We start from the raw sequence: 7,975 nt of genomic DNA on the forward strand, positions 1-7,975 counted from the left end.
GGGGGGAACGAGTTGGTAAACTGAGGGGTTTATGCGTTTAATTTATTACCATTAATGGGACTGTACTCACCCATGGTTAGCGCAGGTCAGGATGCATTGTAAGAGTTTAAAATGACTGGCTCAATTCAGCAGGTAAACTCACTGCCCTCCCCCCATGTGGGACATGACTCCCGGGGGTGTAAATCTCTCTGCAATATGGGACATGACTCACGGGGATGAGCCTGGACCTGGCATCGTGGGATTGAGAAAGCCTTCTTGACCAAAAGGGGGAAGAGAAATGAAACAAAGTTTCAGTGGCGGAGAGATTTCAAATGGAGTCCAGAAGTCATTATGGAGGTTATTCTTAATCATTATATAGATATCCCTTTCTAGTTTTTAGTGTATTAGAATAGCTAGAAGGAAATACCTAAAACTGTTGAACTGCAACCCAGTAGCCTTGATTCTTGAAGACGATTGTATAACTGTGTAGCTTATACAGTATGACTGTGTGATTGTGAAAACCCTGTGGCTCACATTTCCTTTTTCCAGTTTATGGAAAGATGAGTAGAAAAATGGGAACAAAAATTAAATGAATAATAGAGGGGATGGGGGATGGGATGTTTTGGGCATTCTTCTTTACTTGCATTTTTATTCTTGTTTTTATATTTTTAAAATTTTTATTTTATTTTTGGAATAATGAAAGTGTTCAAAAATTGATTTTGGTGATGGTACTGTGAACAATTGTACACTGTGGATGATTGTAAGGCATGTGAATATATCTCAAACAAAATGAATTAAAAAAATAAATTGAATGGAGACAAAAAGTAAATGAATATTAGGGGATGGGGAATGGGATGTTTTGGGTGTTCTTTTTTACTTTTATTTTTATTTTTATTCTTTATTTTTTTGGAGTAATGAATGTGCTCAAGGGCTGATTGTGGTGATGAATGCACAACTATATAATGATACTGTGAACAATTGATTATACATTGTGGATGACTGCATGGTATGTGAACATATCTCAATAAAACTTAAGAAAAAAAAAAAGACTGCTCAGGAGCCTAAACAAATCCAACCCACTTGCTTACCATGCACAAAGCCAAGGAATGCAGAGGTGGCAAGAGCTCCTGGGGGTTGGTGACCTGGGACCACCGGTATCCCTCAGTGCTCATGGGTCATGAAGGAACCTTAAAAAATGCATTTGTAATTTCACCAAGGCTGGGCGGATCCTGCTCTCCAATCCTCACTTCCAAATTGCTTCTCCATTAGTCCTCACTTCCAGCCCTTCAGCATTCACCCACCCCTGCTAACTCTGCACTCCCTGATGCTTCCCTGCCATTTCCCTTGTTTATTTCCCACTCCACCTCCAGAACCAGTAAAGCTGAGAGTGTGGGGCTTGGGGAATCAGAAGCCCAGGCTCTTTGGCCATTACACAGACTCATATAAGAAAAGGAGGTGGGAGACCCCCAGAACATGAAGGGGAGGGTAGTGAAGGACCCTAGTGCACCACTGGGGTCTCGAGTGTGGGTCAGACCACCTAGGCTCCTATCCCAGCTCAAGCACTTACTAGCTGAGTGACCTTGAGCAAGTGGTTTAATATCTCTGAGCCTGTTTCCTCATCCTTAAAGTAGATGTAGAAAAGATGTTGTCGTACATCTAAAGATCATTCTAATTTTCTGGAAATCACAAAGATTTGCATGGAAATCTTTCTTGCTTGGAAAATGATGGCGTGCGTTACATGGTTAAATTGTAGTGATGATCTTGTGGGTAATTAATCGGATAAGCTAAGAAACCAGCCTCTTCTTCCTATCCTAGGATTCAAATTCTTTCAAGCTAGACAACCCCGCCTCCCCCAACACACACACCAGTTCAACCATATCCAGGTTTATTCCTTAAATCATCCATGGAATAAAAGAAGCTTTTGATGCTTCTCACTCTGTGCCAGGCATTGTGCTGGGTGCTAAGGGTGCAAAAAAGAAGGAAACAGTTATAAGAAGTGGGTCTGTAAAGCATTCACCACTATGAAAGATAAATACTAAAGTCTGACCACAGTGCAACAGAAGCATGAAGGAAGAGGGATTACTTTGCACTTGGAGGTGGGGAGATGAGAATGATTCATAGAAGAGATGGCCCTCAAAATAATTGGGTGCTGTAGGATGTGTAGGAGTTGGTTAGAGGGAGAGGCGGGGGAATGGCATTCCAGGTAGGGAACAACATGAGCAAAGTCAGAGAGGAATAAAAGTGCTTGACGTGCTCTGGGAACATGAAGAGGGGAGAACATAGAAGGGGTTCTGTGGGCCAGCAAAAAATGGAGTTGGGGCACAATAAGGAAACGTGTTTACACCATGCAAAGGATTTTTTTTTGTTCCTTGATTGATGGGAAGACATTGACAATTTTTTCCCTTATACTGTTGTTGCTGTTTTAAGAATAGTTATTTTTCTCTACCCATGTCTTTATGAAAAATGGGATCCTAAGAGTTGAACCAAGAGGGCCATGTGATTTTTTTATACTTGGCTCACCCTTTGATTTATGTAACCTGCCTTTCCCACTGGCATCTAACTTGGGAACCCTGGACCTAGGCCAGTGCCTTCCTTTAGAAGCCTGGGACACCGAGGTCTGGAGATAGAAAGTGACTTGTCCAAAGTCATGCACCCAGTTGTACAAAAGTAGGATTACAATTCACATCGGTGACTTTCATCTCTTGTGGTACTGATGAAGGAGGTGCTTTGGAATTTTGTTGGGAGCATTTTTGTTTTTTCAATAAACGGGGGGCCTGACTGACATTTAGTGGGTAGAGGCCAGAGATGCTACAGATTCTGCAACATGCAGTCAGAACCAACCAAGGATTTTCTTGCATCGTGCTCAAGTTTTGAATCCCCTACCAGACTTTTGTTAATCAAATTATAATTCATTTATAATTCTTTGACCCTAGAATCTATTTCCATTATACACATACATATCCACACAATGTTTATTTTTTAATGAGCAGTTTTAGAATACACAGAATTTTCCACAAATGCAGTTTCAGTGTAAATCCAAAGAAGCAGGTTAATGTTTAAGAGCACAGACTCTGGAACCAGACTGTGAAGGTTTGAATCTCAGCTCTGTCACTTGCTTGCTGTGTGGCCTTAGTCAAATTACTTGACCTCACTGGGCTTCGGATTCCTCATATATAAAATGAGAGTAATAGCAGTAACTATCCTATTTTGGTGTCTTAAGGCTAAACAACCTCATCTATGTAGTATTTAGAATGGTTCCAGGTGCACAATAATTGCTATAGAAATGTTATTACTGTTATTTTGTTCAGAGTTTACCAACAGTTGTTCACTATTTCATAAAATTATATCACAATCACAACTCTGTCCAGGGTGACCAGTATACCTTCCCTCTATTAGTCCATATGTGCAGAGGTTGTGTTCTTGGTGATTTAATGTTTACGAGCAAGTATCTAATTACTTTACTTCATGATGCCTTCTAGAGTGTTTCTATGGAAAGATACCTGCTATTTTTTTTTTTTTTAAGAGAAGTTGTATGTTTTCAGAACGATCAGGCATAAGATACAGGATTCCCACACTCCCACCACACCATATCATCAATAATTTTTGAGCAGGATTTTAAGACTAACCAATTTGTGATTTTCTAGGATTGTTTCAGTGGCTGTATTGAGATTGGTAGGAGGGCTGATGGCAGGGAAACTGGGAAGGAGGCTGTTGTCCATCATGAAATATGCCGGTGGAGGAATGAGGCAAGGTAGAGAGAAGGGAGCTGCTGGATCCCTGAGATCCTGAGCTCTTAATCAACAAGACAAAGAAACAACTAGCCATGAGGGAGGACAGAGAGAGAGGACTCAAGTTGAGGTCAAAGCTTCCAGCTGGGGATATCAATCATGGGCAAGTTTTCCCTTCATGTCTCCTATTTGTGTATCTGTGGAAGGTAGTTTCAGACATGGCTAGGTTTGTGTTGTCACATTCATTATAAAAGCTTAATGGAAAAATAAAAAAGCCCCAAGGAAATAAAGCTTTTCTGAAATGCGTTCTTGTCTAAAGGAAGCTGCATACAAATAGAAAAACCTTGACATTTAATTGATTTCAGTAATTGTAATGACAATGTGTTTTCATTCAGGCTGTGCACTGGGGTTTTGGAACTGTGGAAAATTGACAGACAGGCCCTTATTAAGGGAAACAAACTGTTCCCAGTTTCAGGGTTGAATACCCCATCATTTTTAAGAGTCTAAATGACACTTATGTGGTGGTTGGAGCTATGTACTCCAGAAAAACATGTTCTTACACTTGATCCAATCCTGTGGGTGCGAGCCCCTGTAAATAGGACCTTTCGATGAGGTTACTTTAGTTAAGGTGTGGCCAAGCTGAATCAGGTTGGGTCTTAATCCTATTACTGAAATCCTCATGGGGAAGGTCAGGGTGAGAGAGAGAAAGCCAGAGGAAGCAGCTAGAATTGAAAGTCAACAGAACCCGGAAGAGAACAGAGAAGGCAGGACAGTCCGCCATGTGCATTGCCACGTGACAGAAAAGCCAAGGAGCAAGGGTTGCCAGCAGTAAGCCCGAGAGCGCCACAGCCTTCCTGGAGAAAGCATCACCTTGATGACACCTTGAGTTTGGACTTCTCTTAGCCTCAAAACCATGAGCCAGTAAATCCCTTTTGTTTAAGCCAACCCATTGCATGGTATTTAATTTAGCAGCCAGTGAACTAAAATACTTAGTGTTATTCATCTCCTCTAGTAGGTATACATTTGATTTTCCAGATAATAAAAAAACAATCTGAGAAGTCTAGTTGATACATTTAAAAATACTAATATCTGAAAATATCTTTGTTTATAGATTTGCCTTGGGGACCATGTAAATTTCTTTGTGGCCTTTTCTGACCTCTAAACTAGGTTCCTCTCATTTTGGAGCCTCCAGTAACATGAATTAAGACACAACCTCATGCAGTTGTACCAGACCTTGACTGAAAATAGCATCTTCAAGAGGCCCTATTTGCAATGGGTTCACACCCGCAGGAATAAGAACTAAGATTAAGAATATGTCTAAATTGGGGACTTAATCCAATTTACCACAGATACCTATAACTCAACCTGTCTAAAGCTGTCTTTCCCCATCTCCCTCTCAAGCAGACAGAAAAACAGATTCCCTCCCCTAGTACTTCCTGTTTAAGAAAATGACACCATCAGTCACCCAGTTGCCCAAGCCAAGGCGAGAGAGAAGGAAGAATCATGAATAAAGAATAGTCCACCACTCCACCGTAACTCACGTATCCATAAATTTATATCTATGCTTATTAAAACTATTTTTTATTTTCAGCATGCACAACCTATTGGGGGCAATTATTCCCTTATTTATTATTGGTTAGGAAAGGAGGATTGCCCTGATTTATTTTCCCACTGAAAAATAAATAACAATGATGATGATAGCAGCCACAATTTATTGAGTGTTTGCTAAATGTCACAATTATGTATGTAACCTCCTTTATATCTTTCTGCCGTCCTGTGTGGAAGACACCACTGTGATCACATTTTATAGATGAGGAAATTGAAATTCTGGCGAGTTGAATGACTTCCCTAGAGTCACACAACTGATAAGTGTGTGACAAAGCTTGAATTCAAATCTGGCTCTCCCTGACTTCAAAGTCCACACTCTCTGCTCTGAGGCCCCCTTAAAGCTTACAATTCATTCTTGAAGGATATCCTGGTTATAAAGTATTTAAAATAAACTTTTAATTTTAGAATAGCTTTACATTTAGAGAAAAGTTGTAAAGATTGTTCAGGGAGTTCCCATATATCTCATACCCAGTTTCCCCTTTTATCAACATCTTACATTATTGATATGGGACATCTGTCGCAATTAATGGACCAATGTTGATATACATTATTATTAACTGAAATTGATTTTTTTTAGATTTCCTTAGTTTTTACCTAATATCCTTTTCTGTTCCAGAATCCCTTCCAGGACACCACATTACATTTAGTTGTCATATCTCCTTAAGCTGCTTTGGGCTATGACAGCTTCTCTGACTTTCCTGGCTTTTGATGACCTTGACAGTTTGAGGAGGACTGGGCAGTATTTTATAGAATGTCCCTCAATTGCGATTTGCTGGACGTTTTCCTCATGATTAGATTGGGGTTATGTGTTTTTAGGAGGGAAGCCACAGAGATAAAGTGACCTTCTCATCACACCTTCTCAAGGAAGGGTACATGTTATCAACAGGACTTACCACTCTTGATGTTGACCTTGATAACCTGGCTGAGGTCCTGTTTGTCAGGTTTCTCCACCGCAAGTTACTCTCTCTTTCCCCTTTGGAAGGAAGTCACTGGGTGCAGCTCATACTTAAGGAGTGGGGGGTTATGTTCTACTTCCTTGAGGGAAGACTAAACAAGTTATTTGGAATTCTTCTGCACAGGAGATTTGTCTATTCTCCCCCATTTGTTTAGTTATTCAATCAGTTATTTATATCAGTATGGACTCATTGATATTTATTTAATTCTTTGTATTACAACGCAGTGCTACTTTATTTATTTTCTTGCTCCAATAGTTCTGGCTTTGGCCATTAGGAACTCTTTCAGTTGCCTTCTGGCCCTTTGACATACCAGTCAGCACGTGTGTGTGTGTGTGTGTGTGTGTGTGTGTGTGTGTGTGTGTGTTGTTTTTGCATGAGCACTTCCTTGCTTTCTGGCACAACAGGGTCCTCCAGGATTGTGGTGTGTGTTTCCTGCCCATGTCCTAGAGCCAGCTGCTTCTGTATATCAGAAATGTGTATATTAGAATGCATTAGAAACCAAGATCTGGGGGACAACATGTTGGTTCCACTGTTTTTGGTTGTGGATTCCTCTTTTCCACCTGAGAGTGCAGATCTTCTCCAGTTATTTTCATCTTTTCCAAATGGGAAGCTTTGGGAATTTTTAGTCTCTAGTCTTTCTCTGCTCTTGGTGTCTGAATCTTTTCCAGCTCCATTTATGCTTTTTCTTGGCTCCGCTGTAAGCAAAACAGCTCAGTGACTTCGAGGTGTGAATGCTTTATGGTTCTGAGCAGGGGGAAGTGCTTTCTGTCTCAATTCCAGCACCCTGCCAGCTGTTGCATGCTGCTTTGTGGACTTGGCCTTGGCAGCCCTGGATTTAGGCTGTGAGGGATGAAGTTACCCATGGCTCTGGAATTCCATCCCTGGATCACGTGTGATTCCTTGGAGCCTGTATCTTTGGTGGAGTATGGACTATTTCTTCCTCCATGTGACTTCACACAGTGTTCTGTAATATCTTCCTACCCCCCATCATCTCCAGTGGAAAATAACCTGGGAAAATGTGGTGTCCTCTGTAAGCTTGAGAAACCCTGCCATGTTGGTTTATTGCCACATAATAAATCACCATCACATTTCAGTGGCATATAATAAGAAGCACTTATTTAGCTTACGGGTCTCTAGGTTGGCAGGGGGTTGGCTGATGTAGGTAGGTTTGGCTGGGTGGTTCTGCTGATCTCAGCTGGGTTTGCTCATGTATCTAAGGTTTGGCCATCAAGGCTGAGCCATCCAGGGAGGACTGGCCAGGTTGCTGTGCTCCATCTATCTCTCACCCTTTTCCTGGTACTTGCACTAGCCCAAGCAGTTCTTCCTATGGCAATAGCAGAAGCCCTAAAGGGCAAGCAACAACTGCAAGGCCTTTTGAGTCCTAGGTTCAGAAGTGGCACTCAGCCACTCTGCCTCATTCTGTTGGCCAGAGGAAGTCTCCTGGCTTAACCTGGCTTCCAGAGGTGGGGAAATAAACTCTATCTCTTTCATGGAGAGGGAAGAGGAAGTAATTTTTTCTGAATACTAATCTACCATATCTCATTATGCACTTCCTCTTGTGGATCACTTATAAAAATCTCAAATGGAGGTATTTCTGGGGTCTCTGAATTTTCCACAAAGAGTATGTGAAGGAACTACAGAAATTCCAGAAGGTGTGATCCATGTTTGCCAATATCCACGTTCTTCTCCTCTACCTGGACACCT

This window comes from Choloepus didactylus, chromosome 23 (assembly GCF_015220235.1).
Source record: "Choloepus didactylus isolate mChoDid1 chromosome 23, mChoDid1.pri, whole genome shotgun sequence".
Lineage (NCBI taxonomy): Eukaryota > Metazoa > Chordata > Mammalia > Pilosa > Megalonychidae > Choloepus > Choloepus didactylus.